This window comes from Octopus sinensis, linkage group LG9, assembly GCF_006345805.1.
Source record: "Octopus sinensis linkage group LG9, ASM634580v1, whole genome shotgun sequence".
NCBI lineage: Eukaryota > Metazoa > Mollusca > Cephalopoda > Octopoda > Octopodidae > Octopus > Octopus sinensis.
In genome coordinates, this window is record NC_043005.1 from 77,497,480 (window position 1) to 77,517,479 (window position 20,000).

Here is a 20,000-nt window from a genome sequence, read left to right on the forward strand (position 1 = left end):
GTTTTCGTTAATTAGGAGATTAATCGTATTAAAATGATTTCAGATTGGAATCTATGATTATGTTGATTAGTGTTTTTAACAATTATATTTACATTTTTTATATTTATTCTTGGTATCTGTTTACATTAGTTTCAGTATATACGAGATCTGATTAAATGTATCGGGACTGTTACTATGGTAACGGAGCTAAAGTATGTAGAGTGAAGTCGCTGGACACAGATTGACCTTGAACTCTGTGGCGCATGCACACTGAGTTACAACTTTCTCTTTCACCTCCGCTATTTATAGCAATACTCGGAACTAAAGTGTGTAGAGTATGGTCGTCTCATAAGAAGATCGGATTTCCCGAGGACACCTTTAGATTTATGTTAAAATGGCCCGACTTGACACCGTCCAGGTGCCTGAATGAGGCGAGGAGCTTGGTCGGGCATGAAAGTTCAAAATAAAGGTAAGAGGCTGAGTGCCTCATTTTTGTTATTGAATCGTGAAAATGTAAGCGGTTTGTTGCCTCATGAATGTATTATGAAAGATCAATGTTCTCGGGTAAACAACGATCGGCGGGCGTCGCTTGTTGCCCTCATTTATCATCATTTTCATTTTACATTTCATATAACATTTTGTCTATGTCCAGCCCGTAGCTTCCCTTCTGTTTAAGGCCTTTATGGCCAATATAATGAATAAAAATCGGATTTCAGCTGCACAGGCTCTCTTTGATTGTATCGAGGAAGACGATAACTTTTTCAAAACGGTCATAACAGGTAACGAATCATGGGTCTATAGCTATGACCCCCAAAACCAAGGCAGAAATCAAACTCCACTTGAAAGAAACATGATTTCGAGATGTCGATCAAATCCAAGAGAATGCGACGAGTCGGTTGCTCGCTATCCAAGAAAAGAGTTCCAAGAATGCATCCATCAATGGGGACTACGTTAGATAAAGTGGACTATTTCGAAGGAGATTAAATGCTGAATTAATGAGTTTTAATTGTTTTTTTATACCACTTGTCCCGATAGTTTTTGTTCAAACCTTGTATTGGTGGTTTCTGGGTAATGTTTATGTATATTATTCGGAGCTAATAATTCCAAATTTAATTTTTTCCCTAGCGTTAAGATTATCATGTCCTCAGAGTACACTTATTTCATTCTGTAGCCATTGTTGAACTGATTTATAACAATGTAAACAAATATCTCACAAATCACAGCCTCCTGTCTGATAAAAAATATTCAGGACGCATTGGATATTATTATCTTTTATTAATCTTATATATCAAAGATCAATCTTCCAGCGCAGATCAATTTCCCACATATCACACTGTCATTTTCTTTTAAATGTAGGACACATTGGATTATATAGTGTTTACAAGTTTAAAAAGTTTAAGACCATATAGTTTTCAGGCGATCTTTCAGAGAAAGTCTATCAAAACTGAAAATATTTGTTCGGCAATTAGTCTGGAACCGTTCACTTCTCACTCCCAGTAATCTAACCCGCACTTCTATCTCTATATCTCCTGTCATCTTTCTCACTTGTCACTTTCATTCTTTTCTATGAATTAATCCACCTGTAAAGTTCTTGTAAGATTATTAGAATGTAACGAACTCCAATACGTTGTGTAATTTCATGGTGTGATTTATGACAAGTATTTTTCTTTTTGCTCTCCCATCCGTGCTCTCTCTCTCTCCCCCCTCTCTCTCCCTCTCTCTCCCTCTCCCTCTCTCTCTCTCTCTCCATATATATATATATATAAAATACAGTGTACATTTGAACACATTAAGAGGTTTCCATCATAGGAATCCTTTACGCTAGAAAGGACAGCTAAAGTCCAAACCTTAATTAGTGTTTAAAATCACTGTATTTTATATGAATAATATATAGTCTATTGACTAATTTTTCTATACGCTAGGCCACTGGTAGTAAAAATTTCTAAAATCTTTATTACCCTGATATTATTTATGTGTGTGTATATATATATATATATATATATAAATTATAAAATTTTTTAAATTTTATAATTTTTTAATTTCTTAAATCTTTTAAACTTTTTATATTTATATATATATATATATATATATATGTATATGTATATATGTATATATATATATATATATATACATACATATATATATATATATTTTTTTTAAAGAAGATATCCTAGAATTTGTAGGATTGAGTTGGATCAGTTAATAATAATAATAATAATAAGAGGAAAATAGCCTGAGGATTATGTATTAGGTATAGCCTGGTAAAACAAACCACCAGCGCTGAAACACGTGTAGCGTTGATTAATATTATCTTCTTATCTCCACAGACTAATAACAGGTAAGGTATGTATAGTTTTTAAAATATGTTTAAATAATTTATAATTAATTCTAATGTACTTTATTCGTATTGTATGTTATTGTAGGCATTATAATGCTTAAATTATTAGATTAGTATTTTGGATATAATTTTCTATGTATACTCCAGTAAATAAGGTTGTCCTGAAATTGAAGTTATGGTCCTATTGGTAAAATCCCAAATTTGTAATAATAATACTATGGTATAAAAATATATATATAAAAGTTGGTCATAGTTGGGAAGTCATAGATTATATATCTTCCCGACCATTTCTGACCTGGGATTAAAGTATGTCCCTTCTTTTAACCCATTTCATCTTGTATTTGACCAATGCTAGCTAGCTATTTATTAAAGCAATGTTGTTACATTACAAGCTTGTCGACATTTATGTGTCCAGCACAATGAAATTAAAACCCAGTCGGCTGCTGTGCGGATAGTGCAATAAAAACCAATCGCTTTCTATGCATATCTCTCACAAAGCAATATGAACTTGGGCCAAGTAATTGGAGATGAAACAGAGGAAACTTTAACATACTACCAATACAAAATCAATATTTGTTCTGGCTTCATTACAAATTTAGCTGAAAATTTAATCCGTCTGTCAATCAATATATTTTCCCCACTGTTTCGTTTTCTTTTTTTGTATGGTCGACTTTTTTGCTTGCTACAGAAGCCCACGATTGGTATACCTCGGATTATGGAGTTTGAACAACCGCAGTATTTGATAGTCACAATCGCTTATTGTTTTATTTCTTTTCCTGTTTCTTTTTTTTTCTATTATTTTCTTTTCCATTGCTTAATTTTATAGCTGCTCTCGTCAATTTTACTGTTATTTATCTATGTTGTATTGTAACAGCTACCGACAATGTCTCCAAGGTTCTGACTAATTTTTTAGGGTCGTACTTAGCTCTACGTTAAATGGAGAAGTCTGCTCTAACTTATACAGAATATCTGACATCTGCAAACTGTTATCTATTACCGACATAAATTGAAACTCGTAAAATTAATTCGTTTTGGCAAATTATAGAACAAAATGCGTGCAATGAAACAGAACTCAAGAACTAGAAGATCCTCTCAACCATTTTGGTTATTTCGTTTCTAGTAGTCGCTATTACTGTTGCAAATAATAACCACCAACATCATCATCATCATGTTTGTCGTCGTCGTCGGCGGCGACGGTGGTGACAGCGGCAGCGTTATGGTTGTCCTCTTCGTCATCATCATCTTTACCAATGGGCATGACCATAATGATAACGGCAAAGACAATGAAAACGGTGGGGGTGATAGTACTGACGATGAGGATGATGGTGATGTTGATGACGAGGATGACGACGATGAATATGATGGTGACCAGGAAGAAGATGATGGTGGTGAGGGCAGGGGTGGTGATGATGTGGGTGATGATGATGATGATGATGATGATGATGATGGTGGTGGTAGTGGTGGTGATGAGGATGATGATGATGATGCGGATGATGATGATGATGACGATGACAACGAAGACAGCGATGATGACGATGACGATAATGATGATAATAATGATCATAGTAGTGGTGGTGATGGTGATGATGGTAGTAGTGGTTGTGGTGGTGGTGGTGGTGGTGGTTTTGATGATGATGATGATGATGATGATGATGATGATGATGATGATGTTGGTGGTTGTGATTGTGATGGTCGTAGTAGTTGTGGTAGTTGTGAGGATGAGCATGATGATGTCGACGCCGAATTCACTCTAAGAAACCAAGTTCGCAATACGCCAACCTGTTTTTGTAACGTAATATCTTTCTCAATTAAATGTCTGTCTATCTATATATCTATTTATCTATCTATTATAGGAGTGGTATAGCCGGATTCTCTAAAAGCTTGCTTTGCGACCACCTGGTCCCGGTTTCGATCCTACTGCCTGACATCTTGGGCGAATGTCATTTCTCTATAGCTTCTCACCGACGAATAATTTGAGTAAAGATTGCTCGACGGAGACTGTGAAGAAGCCTATCAGATGAGTTATTTTCTTAATAGATGAATCACAGTTTTCCACACACTGTGCCACGCTGTGTCACACCCATTCTGCCTGTGAATTACGTTAAGAGTACACGGCTCTGTAGAATACTCAACCACTTACATCTTAATTCAGGAACAGATTATTCAATTGAACGAATAACTAAATCCTTAGCATCGAAGGACGGAGATCCACGATCAAATCTACGTATCGATCACAACATTTGTTAATCAACGTGTCTCGCAATCTGTCTTACTATTATTCTATTGGTGTTATTCCAGTTTCTTTATAAGGTAATCATTGTGATTTTTCCCTAAGGCAGCTCTGTTCGACCAACCCTATGACTGTGGGTCAACACCACAGCTTTTATATTGCTTAATTTTTTTGCCTATTTTTTTGAAGACAGTATAGTGTGTTTTGTACGAGGTTTGGTTACTATTACTAGGATGTCAATCGACTACGTACAAAATCCACCCACTCGTTCATACTCACATCATTAATACCCCTAATACCCCTAGAAAGAGGTTCTACATCATATTTTTCAAACACTACAAATCTCAAAATTCATGTCTATAAATGGAATTTATTTAAGCCAACCAATTGGCGAGATAATCAATAACCACATAGAACCTCAACTCGCTATTTTGAATATTCGTAGGCGGTGAACTGGCAGAGTGGTTACCGCTTCCGGACAAAATATTAAGCTGCAGTTCTTCTGGGTTTACGTTTTTAGTTCAAATGCCGCCAAAGTTGACTTTGGCTTTCATCCTTTCGGATTGATGAAATAAGTAGTTGATAAGCACTGGGGTCAATGATATCGATGTACTCCTTCCCCTTAAAATTGCAGGCCTTGTGCCAAAATTTGAAATCATTATTTTGTATTATGGGGACATAAACGAAACAACACTGGTTGTCAAGTAGTGTGCGAGGTCAAACATAAGCACAAAGATAGACAAACACACGCACACACATTCACAGATAGATAGATAGATAGATAGATAGATAGATAGATAGATAGATAGATAGATAGATAGATAGATAGATAGATAGATAGATGGATCGATCGATGGATCAATGGATCGATGGATAGATAGATAGATAGATCTGGCTTTGAAGATGCTTTCTCGTTCTTTTTATGAAGTGTCGTGTCCAATTATGAGCTCAGAGGGTTCAACAGGGTTCATAACCGGCGAACTGCCTTGGCCATGGAAGCTTTTTAATGCCATTCTGATCCAACATATCTTGGGTCATAAATAAAGATTCTTCTTTAATCATTTGACGACTAGAGAAGATTGGAAGGAGTCCTTTCTGAAGTACGGATACATATTTATCCGAGCTTATGTTTCCCTCACATTCCACCAGCTCTGATGTGGCATTGCTCCACAATTGCGCCACAGATCATCACAGAATAGATACCACCTTTCATTATTGGCTGCAATCTTTTCACACCAAATTCTTGATTACAGAGTCCCCAGAGCTACACTCGACCACCGTCAGAGAATATGACAGTGTCCCAAAATGCTAGTGGCCTCTCCACCATTTCACTGGCCCAATCTTTTCTCCGCTGGATATTGGCTGGTCGAAGAAGTTGCTTCCTTCTTGCTGCTCTGCCAAGTTTGTGGAGATGCCTGACAGCTATTCTAGGACTGACACCAACTTGTTCTGCTATGCCAGAGGCCTTGCAACGAGGATTATCCTCCACAATTCTCTTAGCAAAGAGAAGGGTCCTGTCAGAGGGCCCTGGTTGATCTGAGCGAGGTGATGAGGACTTCTCTTCTCCAGTGAATTGCACAATTACTCTATTACTGTAGAAAGCGGGACCCCATGGTTTTCTGTGATCTTATGCTGACTATTTCCACCTTCAGAATGACCCACAATAGGACCTCTTTGAAATCCAGACAGTTCCAAGGCATCTTTTGTATATGGCATGATTAAACAGTCACATATAGAACCTGAAACAGAAAAATGTCAATTAATAAAATATATAAACCTTTACAAGTTAGAATAAACATAAAATGATGTTTCAGGGGGTGTCTCTTACTTCTGTCACATCTGCATATATACCTACAACACACACACACACACACACATATATATATATATATATATATATATATATAACAAAATAATAAATAAAACATATGCTTATATACATACATATATGTACGTACCTATATCTATACATGCATATATGGATACCGAACACCAAAAAAAAACCAGAAATGAAAACAAAAACAAAGCCATGGAAACGGACATTTTTTTAAACAACGAAAAAACAGAGTACATGACATACAACACAAGGAAATTCCCCTTCTTCAGCCGCGTCTGCTTCGTCTACTCCGTGTTTCGAATGTAAAGGCGAGACACGACTTCTTGAAACAGTCCTTCCCGCAAAGCAAATTAAATGAAATTGGGGATTTTTTTGCGGAGGGGTAAAAGTGGTAACAATAACAGGTCAGTAATAACAATACAAATAAAAACAGTAAAAGACAGGACAAGGAGAATAACAGTAACACAAACAGTAAGGGCTGTTACGCCTGAACGAAAGGAAAAAATATTTTGAACGCTTTGAGAACGGCTTGAGAGAGGGACAGAAAAGGCCGTCTACTCTTGTTGGATGCAGTAGTAAGAAAGACAGTGGCCCTCTGGTCACGTGTCAGCGACGAGAGCAGAGGCGGCTGAAGAAGGGGAATTTTCCTTGTGTTGTATGTCTTGTACTCTGTTTTTACGTTTTCGTTTCTCATTGTGTTCGACGTTTTTTTGGTGTCCTGTACCTATATATGCATGTATATATACATATTGATGTAGGTACGTACATATATCTATGTATATATGCATATGTTTTATTATTATTTTGTTTTATATGATGGAACGCACGCATCCACTTCCAAGTAAGTTTTATATATATATTATATATATATATATTATATATATATATATATATATATATATCTATATATATTCTTATATATTCTTTTTATCTTTTTACTTGTTTCATTAATTAACTGTGGCCTTATATATGGGCTTCCACACAGCATGTCTGCGTTTGGACACAGCTATCTTATAATTTTGAAATAAAGGAAAATTGGTCTTGACTGGAACGTCTTTGATCATAAGCCAGTTTAATCAAGGCTTCTATAGAACTAAACTATTTCACTATGGATTTCGAGAAGAATTGATTATGGCTAATCATCGTCTTTATATGATGCGAGATATTAAAGAGAAACCTCAAAGAAATTTGTATTTGTTTCGGTCGGCTTCCTTATTGAGTTCAGGCATTTGGGTTTCAGTTCCGACTGTCTGTGCCTAAGAGAGGAGGAGTTTGATAGACTGATCGATTTTTTAGAAATAGCAGTCAAATTTCCCTTTTATCACATCTTAGTATCTTAAATATAAAAAGCGAACATTGGATACTCTGCTGCTTGCTATATTACGCCGGAGGAAAGTAGAGATGGGCGCGGTTGGTATACCTTTTCTGTAGGTCTAGCCGACGAGGTCTGACTGGTGGTTGGGGCGGTAAAAATCTACAGATAAAGCATATTTATATATGAGCTAAAGAGTAAATTTCTTTCTCATTACTTGACCTGTTAGAAATAGCATCTAAATGTATTTTTCAACCAATATTCTATACAAACAATATACAAGTTAATAAATAACGGTGTTCTTCATCTTTCCCCAATAAATTCACATACATCCACATAAACTCACACGTACATACACACATACATATATACACATATACTCACACACACATGCACATAGACATATACCGCACCACACACACACACACACACAAACTTGAACACCTCTGATTAAAATCTATTTGGCAATAAGATCGCGATCATTTTATAAATACTTTGTGCTTTGTAGGGTTAAGTCAAATGCATTCTTTCACAGACAGAATTTCATTATTTCTCTTTCTTTAACTGTCAATTCTATCTTTTTTTTATTTCCTTCTTTCGTTTTATTTCTCTTTCTTTGAATAATAAATTACTTCATTAATTTGAAATTCGAAATAAATAAATAAATTAAAGAGAATTTGTGTTCGATTTGGCTTCAGTGTCGTAAATAACGGTTTCAAGTTTTGGCACTGGGCCAGCAGTTTTTGATGGAAGGGTGTAAGACGATTACATTGGCTCAGTATCTGACTGGTACCTCTTTTATCGACCCCCGAAAATAAAAAAATACAAAGTCGGCTTCAGCGGCATTTGAACTCAGAACATAAAGACAAACAAAATGTTGGTAAGCATTTTGCCCGGTGTGCTAAGGATTCTGCAAGTATATCAACTTCAATGCCCACATTTTATTTTCGTACTTTTTTTTATCAATCACACCTTTTCTTTTTTTTTTAATGCAACACTTTATTATATTTGAGCATTTAAATACAAAGAAACAACAGTGAATAAGAGATAAGAAGATATAAGAAAAAGAAAAAGAAAAAAGTGGAGAGAAAGCAGCGGAAGATGGAGGAAGAGGCGGGGTTGGGACACATATCCCAGAACGAATGGTGTTCTCAGCCACGCCCCATGGTAATGACTGCGATGGCATTGCCACAGAGACTGGCCGGCGACAGTCTCTGCGGCGAGCTGGCAGAAACGTTAGCACGCCGAGCGAAATGCGTAGCCGTATTTCGTCTGCCGTTACTTTCTGAGTTCAAATTCCACCGAGGTCGACTTTGCCTTTCATCCTTTCGGGGTCGATAAATTAAGTACCAGTTACGCACTGGGATCGAAGTAGTCAACTTACTCCATCTGTCTGTCCTTGTTTGTCCCCTCTATGTTTAGCCCCTTGTGGGCAATAAAGAAATAAGAGACTGGTCAGCGACACTCGCGGCAGCAGCCACTGCACTTCATGGGGCCAATTCTCCTACAGACCGCCGTTATCCCTATTTTGCGGAGTAAATCGATAGTAAAGGATCCGAGAACAATTGGCGCAGTGGGACTGATCCATGAGGTTGAGAATCTAGCCCGTGGTAGACATGAGAGGCTGGTTCTATTCCAGATTCGTTAGAACCTTTTTTTAAGCTGCATACTGAGGTCGATGTAATCGACGAGCCCCCACCCCACAACATTTCAGGTCTTGTGCCTATAACAGAGAGGATTATTATCATTATTACGGCGGTGAACTGTCAGAATCGTTTGAATATCAGGAAAACGAATGCAATCGATTGGTAGACATGTTAGAGCATCGGATGAAAAATGTCTTACGATATTTATTCCGATTCTAAGGCGGTGAGCTGGCAGAATCGTCAGCACGCCGGGCGAAATGCGTAGCCGTATTTCGTCTGCCGTTACGTTCTGAGTTCAAATTCCGCCGAGGTCGACTTTGCCGTACATCCTTTCGGGATTAATTACATAAGTACCAGTTACGCACTGTGGTCGATATAATCGACTTAGTCCGTTTGTCTGTCCTTGTTTGTCCTCTCTGTGTTTAGCCCCTTGTGAGTAGTAAAGAAATAGGTATTTCGTCTGTCTTTACACTCTGAGTTCAAATTCCGCCGAGGTCGACTTTGCCTTTCCTCTTTCGGCAGTCAATAAATTGAATACCAGTTGCGTACTGGGGTCGATGTAATCGACTGGTTCCCTCCCCAAAAATCTCGGGCCTTGCACCTAGAGTAGAAAAGGATATTTATTCCGATTCTTTAACATTCTGAGCTCAAATCACGATGAAGTTAACTGTGCCTTTTATTCCTACGACGTCGGTAAAATAAAGAACTGCTCAAAGAATTGGTAATTTAGGCATAGATTTACAGCAGTTTCCAAGGAATTGGTTGAATCAATACCCTCGATTCTAGCATTCTAACGAAAACTTGATCTCGGCAGATTTGCAGGCGGACTGGTACTTATTTTATCGACCCCGAAAGGATGAAAGACAAAGTCGACCTCGGTGAAATTTGAACTCAGGATGTACAGACAGAGGAAATGCCGTTAACCATTTTGCCCGGCGTGGTAACGATTCACTAAGATCACCACTTTATAGTTGTAATATGTTGGTGTTGTTGCTGTTGTTGTTGTTGTCTTCGTCACCGTTGTTGTAGTTATTCTTTTCTATTCTAGGCGCAAGGCCCGAAATTTTGGGGGAGGAGGCCAGTCGATCAGATCGACCCCAGTACGCAACTGGTACTTAATTTATCGACCCTAAAAGGATAAAAAGCAAAGTCGACCTCAACGAAATTTGAACTCACAGACAGACGAAATGCCGCTAAGCATTTTGCCCGGCGTTTTAACGATTCAGCTAGGTCACCACTTGATGTTGTTGCTGTTGCTGTTGTCTTCTTCTTATTATTCTTCTTCTTCTTCATCTTCATCTTCTTCTTCTTCTTCTTCCAATCCGGACTCACGCCATTAGCCACAAAGAATAATCTCTAATTCGAGCCTAGTCTAAGCTACTAAGAATGCGTGTGGCAACTTGAAGATCCACCCACTACACGGGATAGACTGGTGGTTGCACGGGCATGAAAGCTACGTTGTTATCCTCATTCCATAAACGGTGGCTTTTAACAGGTGGAGAGCTGAGCCATCCTGGGGTACACAGGATTCGCAATCTAGACTAGGATCTGAAAGTTTACCACACCATAGTGGGTTACACCATGGTTCCTCTGCTTTGTGGCAGAAGTAGGAAGAAAGAGTGAGAGAAAGTTGTGGTGAAAGAGTACAGCGGGGTTCAAATTTTGGCACAAGGCCAGAAACATCGGGGAGGGAGTAAGTCGATTACATCACGCACACACCCCACCCCCGCCGGAACCTCGTGGAGCTTAGGTGTTTTTGCTCAATAAACACTCACAATGGAAGCACACCGTCGGTTAAGACGACGAGGGTTCCGGTTGATCCGAATCAACGGAACAGCCTGCTCGTGAAATTAACGTGTTAGTGGCTGAGCACTCCACAGACACGTGTACCCTTAACGTAGTTCTCGGGGATATTCAGCGTGACACAGAGAGTGACAAGGCCGGCCCTTTGAAATACAGGTACAACAGAAGCAGGAAGTAAGAGTGAGAGAAAGTTGTGGTGAAAGAGTACAACAGGGATCACCACCATCCCCTGCCGGAGCGTCGTGGAGCTTTAGGTGTTTTCGCTCAATAAACACTCACAATGCCCGGTCTGGGAATCGAAACAGCGTTCTTACGACCGCGAGTCCGCTGCCCTAACCACCGGGCCATTGCGCCTACACTGTTGTTGTTGTTGTTCCTTCTCTTGTAGTTGCTGTTGTTCCTGCTGATGTTTTTTTTTTTTTTCTTGTTTCTGTCGTCATCGTCGTTCTTCTCTTCAGTATAGTTTGAGTCGATTGTGTTAAACGAGCAGCCAAGACTGTGGCTATTGTTGTCAATGTCCATACAGAAGTTGTTTGATGTTTTTGACGCTAATGCCTCTGCTCAATGCAGAGCATGAAGGACACTTAAAGTAAAGGGCGGGGATTTCAAGCTATGAAGATGATAATGATGACGACGACGACGATGATAATGATGATGATGATGGTGGTGATGATGATGATGATGATGATGATGATGATGATGATGATGATGATGATGATGATGATGATGATGATGATGATGATGATGATGATGATGCTGGTGCTGGTTATGGTGATGATGATGATGATGATGATGATGATGGCAACAAAGTCTAAGACGATGATAATAATCGACGAAAGACGACAACAAAGCTCGTGCAGATGATAATGATATTCCCGATGCTGCTTATGATGTGGGTGGTGGCGGCGGCGGCGGCGGTGGTGGTAGTGGTGGTGGTGGTGGTGGTGGTGATGGTGATGGTGGTGGTGGTGGCGGTGGTGGTGGCGGTGGTGGTGGTGGTAATCTCAATGTTTATTATTCTTGCTAGGAATTTATTATTATAACAACGCATTTATAAAAAAATAATAATAAAAACCATAATGCCCAGCTCTCCTTCAGGCATTACAGTGAATGTCCATTCAAACATCATGGACGTTAAATATTATCCGTTTATCAGTCACAGCCTAAATGCATATATATATATATATATATATATATATATATATATAATATATATATATATATATATATATATTGTGTGTGTGCTTTCTTTTCTGCTTTTGATTTTGTCTCACAGTATATTTATTTATTTTGTGAATAAATTGTCACACTTCTGCGATTTTTACTTTATCTCAGTCTGAAATTTCCTACGAATTTTTCTTCTTTTTTTTTCCCCATTTTCCTTCCCTTTTTATCCCTGCATTTAACTAACTATTAAAATCAATTCAAGAATTCTTTTACGTTATGTTATGGAGCAGCCATTATATTGTCTGCTGTCCGTTGCCACTCTGCAGCACCATGTTCAACTGTTAGTAAACATAAACAAGTCCTATTTTTTAAATTTTATTTTCATTTTTACGTTGCTGAATTTCTTTATCATTTGCTCATTGTGTTTGACTTCTTTAATCTGCCAATATTTCTTTGAAGGAATGGTTAGAAAATCATGCATTTCCATATATTTTATTGTTACCTTACTAGTGTTTCCTTTCTTTTTTTCCTTCTATTTTTTTTTCTTTTGTTTTTGTTACCTTTTGACGAAACTTCTATTCATGCTTACACATGCATAGAAATATCAAACAATCTCTGCAAAGACACACGTTAGCCACAGGTATTCAACCATACATGCATAAGCCACCGTAATTTACATGTGCGTGGCTGTCTACACCTGCGCATACACATACACGCATAGATACATATATACATATATATATATATATATATAATATATATATATATATAATATATATATATATGTGTGTGTGTGTGTGGTGTGTGTGTGTGTGTCCATGAGTATATGCAAAGGTCAGTTTTTATAGAGCTTTCTACACACTTATACATACATGCATACATACATATATACATGCATACATACATACATACATACATACATACATTTATGTATGTATGTATTTTGTATATAAATGTATGTATGTATGTATGTATGTATGTATGTATGTATGTATGTATATATATATGTATGCATGTATGTATAAGTGTGTAGAAAGGCCTATAAAAACTGACCTTTGCATATACTTATAGTCATATATATTGGTATTATATGTCTGCAATACGGGTTGAGATTTTTCTTTTTTATAAACTGTTTTATATGTTCACGTCTTTATGTAACAGCGATTGTAAAGGTTTTTCCGCATAAGTACAGGTAAAGACATCTACATATATATATTATATATATATATATATAATATATATATATATATATGTATATGTATATATACATACATAAATACATACATACATACATACATACATACATAATACATACATACATACATACATACATACATACATACATACATACACTACTACTTAGAATTACGTCTGCAAACATTCACACTCTAAACAGTATATATCTACATATATGTTTCGACATATATAAAGACATACTCATAGAAAAGCTACATTCGGAAAACAGCCATTTTTAGAGTGACTTATATACACATTTTTAATCATTCTGTGTGCATGCTTGTGAACGGATGCACAATTAGATACGCATACAAGCAACAAAACACGCATGCGCACCACTCAGATCTGTAAAATAAAGCATACATCGTTATAAAGTCATTTACGTATAATTTGTTTTTCGTATGTTTTTAAAATTAAGTCTTTGAAGAATTCTAACAGACTTTTGAAGCACAACATCAAGCATATCAAAAACTCCAAGAACATAGTCGGAGCTACAGACAAAACAGAAAACTGATATTAGACAATCACATACAAATATAAAAGATTTCTCTGCAGCAATATGCCAAATACATAAAATAAAAACATTACCCCGTTCACTCGATATACATAGAGGTTTTGGTTTCTACGTATATCGAGCTAAAGGTACATTCTGCGAATATCAGATTTAGATATATATGACAGATTTGAAAGCCTACATTCTTCAGACCTCACAAACCAATTCAAGATGAAATGCAGGTTATTTAATTTTACAAAAGCTAAAGTCCGTATGCTAGGCAAAATTTTGGAGAAAGAAAATTTCGTCGAGTGGCTGTATGGTAAGTAGCTTGCTTACCAACCACATGGTTCCGGGTTCAGTCCCACTGCGTGGTACCTTGGGCAAGTGTCTTCTACTATGGCCTTGTGAGTGGATTTAGTAGACGGAAACTGAAAACAGCCTGTCGTATATATGTTTATATATATATGTATATATATATATGTATATATATATATATATGTTTGTGTGACTGTGTTTGTCCCCTAACATCGATTGACAACCGATGCTGGTGTATTTGCGTCTCCGTGATTTAGGAGTTCGGCAAAAGTGAGCGATAGAATATGTACTAGGCTTACAAAGAATAAGTCCTGGGGTCGATTTGCTCGACAAAAGACGGTGCTCCAGCATGGCCACAGTCAAATGACTGAAACAAGTAAAGGAGTCCGAAAAAAAGCAACCACCTTTTCTGTACGGAATAAAACCTCATCTGTCGTTAAACGTTTCGTTAGTATCAGCAACAAACAATTCGACATTGTAAAATACTACCACACATTCCCTAGAACTTGGCACTCCGTCGGTTACTACGACGACGGTTCCAGTTGATCTGATCAACGGAACAGCCTGCTCGTGGAATTAATATGCAAGTGGCTGAGCACTTCACAGACAGGCATACCCTTAACGTAGTTCACACGGAGATTAAGCGTGACGCAGAATGTTGGCCAGTTGAAATAAAGGCGTCACTCAATTTTGCAAGCTGACTGGAATGGAGCAACGTGAAATAAAGTGTCTTGCTCAAGGTCACAACGTGCCGCCGGCTATCGAACCCATGACCTTACGATTTTGACCCGAATACTCTAACCACTTAGCCATGTACCTTCAGGCATTAACTACAACAATACTTCATTATTTACATTATTTAGATTTGATGGATATTTGTCATCATTTTGTTTGTTATTAACACAACGTTTCGCCTGATATACCCTCCAGCCTTCATCAGGTGTATTGGGGAAATTTCGAACCTGGATTCTCATTCCTAAGGAATTTTTCGATGTTACCTTTATTGTTGTTGTTGTTGTTATTATTATTATTATTATTATTATATTATTATTATTATTATTATTATTATGCAGGTCACTGCCTGGAATCGAACTCGGAATCTTGGGGTTAGTTGCCCGCTCTCTACTAGTAGCAGTAGTGGCGGTGGTGGTAGCAGCAACAATAACATCTTTTGCTTGTTGTTGTTCAGTACTTGATCAGCCATGAACGTCCCTTTATTTTTCAACACTGGTCTATCTACCTATCAACAGCGTTCGACCGAAATGACAGCTTCACGAAAATTACTTTTTTATCAGAAAACGCGTTCCAACAATTACCATTCCGTCTTTTTTTATACATCATTTAATAAGTGTGTAATGTCTAGTAGTGCTATTTCTATTTCTATTTTTATTCTCTGCCTTGTGTATGTATTTTTGTTATATATCTGTTTGCAAAACGTTTATGATTCCCAAAGTACCTATTATTACAAAGAAGATAGTTTTTAATCACCACATTAAATTTATCTATTATAGTTTCTCACATCATTTATTCGAATATAGATTCTCTCTGTTTCAGATCTTTGTATATTTATGTAGTTTCTCCATTTCCTTTATTATTATTTTCCTTATTAAGGCGGCGAGCTAACAGTGTTGTTGGCAAGCTGGACAAAGTCCTTAGAGGTATTCTGCCCGTCTATACGTTCTGAGATCAAATTCTGCCGAGGTCAACTTTTCCTTTCATCCTTTCGAGGTCGATAAATTAAGTACTGGGGAAACGCGAAATTTCAGGCCTCGTGCCCAAAGTAAACAGAATTATTATTATTATTATTATTATTATTATTATTATTATTATTATTATTATTATTATTGAATAGGAGAGCAGTGCATACCATCAGTGAAACTAGGGTAAAATATACGAAGCCCAGTATACCCATCATGTCTACCCGTCTGATAAGGGTACACCAGGCACATGTATCACAACCATATGTGCGTGACAGGGTGATCTCATATCAAGATAAACAGCGCATGACCTTGCATGTGGGGCACAATTAGAATTTTCTTCAGGTCATATAGCCCAGGTCGCTTAATGAAACGGTACATTCATAGATGTGCAATAGAACAGACAGAAAGTGTCTTGCGTAAGATACGTGCTTTCCAGAGCAGGGCTTATTCTGGATTGATAGTATATAAGGGTGTGATCGTTGGTATATTTCTTTCCTTCGTTTTTGTTCATACGAGGGTGGACTGAGACGTTCATAGGTTAACTATGAAAGGATGAGGGTAGAGCTATGAACTTTTACACGCATTAATTTCAGTCCTTATTGATAACTGCATTGTTTTTCAGGTAAACTGGCATCTGACTGTTTAAAGAAGACTTCAACAGTAACTAGGAGCGAGTTCGCTTGAAAATGAACAAAATCTAGCATTGTGGTGTTATCAAGTACCTGCAGGAAAATGGTTCAATCTCCAAGGACATTCATGCTGATGTGGTTGCTACATCAGAGGATGACGCTCAGATTTTATCAACAGTGCAAAAACGGGCAGCTGAATGCGGGAGGGAGAGGGAAAGGCTTGAAGAGGACATAGTGTTTGGATATCCTTCAACTGCCATCACTGAGGAAAACATTGATCGTCTTCACCAAGTACTTTCTTTCTTTTTTTCTTTTTTCTTTTATTTGTTTCAGTCATTTGACTGCAGCCATGCTGGAGCACCTCCTTTAGTCGAACAAATCGACCCCAGGACTTATTCTTTGTAAGCCCAGTACTCAATCTATCGGGCTCTTTTGTCGAACCGCTAAGTTACGGGGACTTAAACACACCAACATCGGTTGTCAAGTAATGGTGGGGTGGACAAACACAGGCACACAAACATATACACACACATATATGCATATACGACGGCCTTCTTTCAGTTTCCGTCTACCGAATCAAAGCTTTGGTCGGCCCGAGGCTATAGTAGAAGACACTTGCCCAAGGTGCCACGCATTGGGACTGAACCCGGAACCATGTGGTTGGTAAGCAAGCTTCTTACCACACAGCTACTCCTGCATACCTGGTACAATGTTCTTTTTTCAAATTCAGTGTCAATCCCAGCACTTTTATTAAAGTTTGGTACTTATTCTATCAGTTTCTTTTGCTTGACGATCGGTATCGTTTTTTTACTTACTTGTAACGCAGCAGTTGGGCAAAAGAATGACATTTTAATTTTTTATTTGATTATTTTAGTTTTGCCTTTTCTGTTGTTATTATCTATATACATAAATGGCAATTTCTGCCTGTCTGATCTGTCTATCTGCATGTCAGTTACCATCTTGCTGCCTATACCAGTGAACCAATCTTGACGAAACTTTGCATACATGTTAAACTAACATCCAGTTGAATTTCAATAAAAATCTAGGTGGAGCTGTAGCACATGCTTTCAAATCAATAACAGATCTACGGATATGAATTAAGTAAGTCTTCTGTAAGGTTCAACCATGCACTCCATGTAAACAGCGTGCCGCCTTTGTGACAACAACTCATCTTTCCAAAAGGAAAACAATTCTATATGCAGTGCCCGTACGTCACGTTAAGGTCATATTAAGGACACGGTCAGCTGCAGGACTCATGGATAGGACATAAAACAATGTAATGACCAATGACCTAGAAGTTGGTTCACCATGAGCTTTATTTGATGAATTAAATCCAAATCACCATAACATCTTAATCATTTTTTATCAAGCAACGTGAGATACAGCCATGCTACGATAAGTTATGACACGCGACAACGCCAGCTACAATACGCGGACATTTTGTCTATGTATTTGTAAATCTATCTATTTATCTCATTTATTTTATTCTGATGCATATTCGCTTGTTAAAATAATATCGGGACATTCCTTGTTCACCCACTAATCAAATTGTAATACCTATTTTTGCCATGAGTTATTAACATAAACGACGGGCTGGACATAAAGACGGGAACTGAACAGGAAACGGGATAGGACATGGAACAATGTAATGGTAAACGGGAACTTGGAATAACCTCCGCTTTCCCGGTGTTACCGGTCAACTCATTTATTTTACTCAGATGCATATTCGTTTGTTAAAATAATATAGGGACATTCCTTATTCACCTACTAATCGAATTAATAGTTTGTAACACCTATTTTTAACAATAAACTATTACCATTAAAGCTTAAAAAAAATTAATAGCGTAATTACACCTAACTTAGTCTAAAATTTATATATTGGTATAGGGGATAGAAATGGGAGCAGAACGAAAACGGGAACTGAACAGTGAGCGGGATAGGACATAAGACAGTTTAAGGGAGCGGAACTGGAAAAAAAACCCGCTTTCCCGGGTGTTACCGGGTAATTCAGTTAGTACATACATACATACATACATACATACATACATACATACATGTGTACATGTATGCATAAGTTTGCTTCATAATAAGCAAATGTAAAGTAATTTATTTCTGACGTCTTCTGATAGATGTCGTAAATTTAGCAATATTCAATCATTTTTATTTGATTTTAGTAAAAACTAAATAACTGTATTATAGACAGTATTGTATAAATCGAGTGTGTGATGCTTGTGCTTGTGTGTATTGCTTTAAGCGTCTTTGACAGTTAGTTACAAGCGGGAAGTTAGTTGCAAGTCTTTTAATGAAACTAGAATTTCTGCATACTTAATATGTCACTTATTGGAATAAAGGTCAGGTACACTATATTGCTGTCAGGTAAAAAGAAGGATTGTTTTGGGGGTTTTTTTTTTTGTTTTTTCTTAAAAGATAAAGACTAGCCTGCTTTGGCATCTGACAGAATGTTTAAATCTAAAAAAAAATAATAATAATAAATCTTTATCGAAGCGGTTTATTTGAATGTCTCAGTCGAAAATAAGAAAAAAAATAACTTATTCAGCAACAATTTATGTCAATGTATGTTTCGATCTGAAAATCTACGTCTTTTACAAAATTTGTTTTGATTTTTTTTCCATTCACACGAAACTAAATATTTACCGTTAAAAGGTAAAAAAAATAGTATATTAAATCCTGATTCTATCTTTGAAATTTATCTACGTTGCATTTCTGTTTTTTTTTTATTTATTTTAAACCTGTACCTATCCCGTGCATCGCATGTGGCACACATGACATATCTCCCTGACAGCCGTGAATCGTATATGATATAACTTCCCAATTTTGTTTCAAGCAACGGAGTAACTCAGGATTTATGAAAGTAAAGCTTTATATTACTCAGAACGTAAGAAACACGGCATAACTAAAATTCCGAAAATAAACAGGGGCGCTTAGAGAAAACTTAGGAAAATGTCTCGGATAGGCAAAGGGTTAAGCTAACAGACACTCAGAATTTAGAACATGTTTCCAGCACGGATAAAGATACCTTTATCCTCACGTGATTGTCGCAAAAATAATCTCATTTACTTCACCTTCCAAAATCATAGGTCAACGTGGTTTATTAGCTCCATTGACCTCAACCAATCACCCAGGATTGATATCGTGATATGCATTACATCTGATTTTATATTATAGCCATAGTTAACCTCTTTCAATCATAGTTACATGATCTTCCTCAAATCACATCAAATCTTCCTCTATCTACGCCATCAAATTTTTCCAAAAAATCACATTAAATATTGTAGTCCTAGGTACACTGTA